Source organism: Lathyrus oleraceus, chromosome 3, assembly GCF_024323335.1.
Source record: "Lathyrus oleraceus cultivar Zhongwan6 chromosome 3, CAAS_Psat_ZW6_1.0, whole genome shotgun sequence".
Lineage (NCBI taxonomy): Eukaryota > Viridiplantae > Streptophyta > Magnoliopsida > Fabales > Fabaceae > Lathyrus > Lathyrus oleraceus.
In genome coordinates this window covers 321,147,689-321,148,275 of record NC_066581.1, presented here as the reverse complement: position 1 = coordinate 321,148,275, position 587 = coordinate 321,147,689, and positions in this window count along the sequence as shown.

Sequence of the window (587 nt, the reverse complement as noted above, 5' to 3'; positions counted from 1 at the left end):
ATCAGAGGATGAGGAAGTCAAAGTGCAAGCTAGGGTTTTATTGACTGATCATTGACCATCTGAGGATTGGGCAGTTCAAATTAGGGTTTCATGGTTCTCAAAGGATATTGGTCTTCATCTTGATTAAAGTGGTACATCATCATCATCATGGTTGGTTATCATCAGAAGAATCAAGTGATTGGAGCTTATTCCTTGAGATTAGGGTTTTGACTACTGGTCAACCCTAATCAGGTGCATTGGGCCAATCAGGGCATAATCAGGAGATGAGGTTTATGAAGGATATGGGGTTCATTCTTTGGATATATTGTGCTTATTGAGGCTAGGGTTTCACCCTTGAGCCATTTCAGTTGGGGATTGGGGCTCAGATTGATCAGTGCATGGCCAAGTTCATCTATCAGCTGAAAAAGTAAACTGTGGTCAACTATACATGATCTGATGGATTTGGAGGTGGAAATGAGTTAGATACACTTCATTCATGTTGGAACAAGTGTTATTTGACATTTCAAAGCTTAAAAATGGAGAAAATCAAGTCAGGACAAAAACTGCCAAAAATAGAAAGTGACTTGTAATGGAAGTTTCCAAAAATG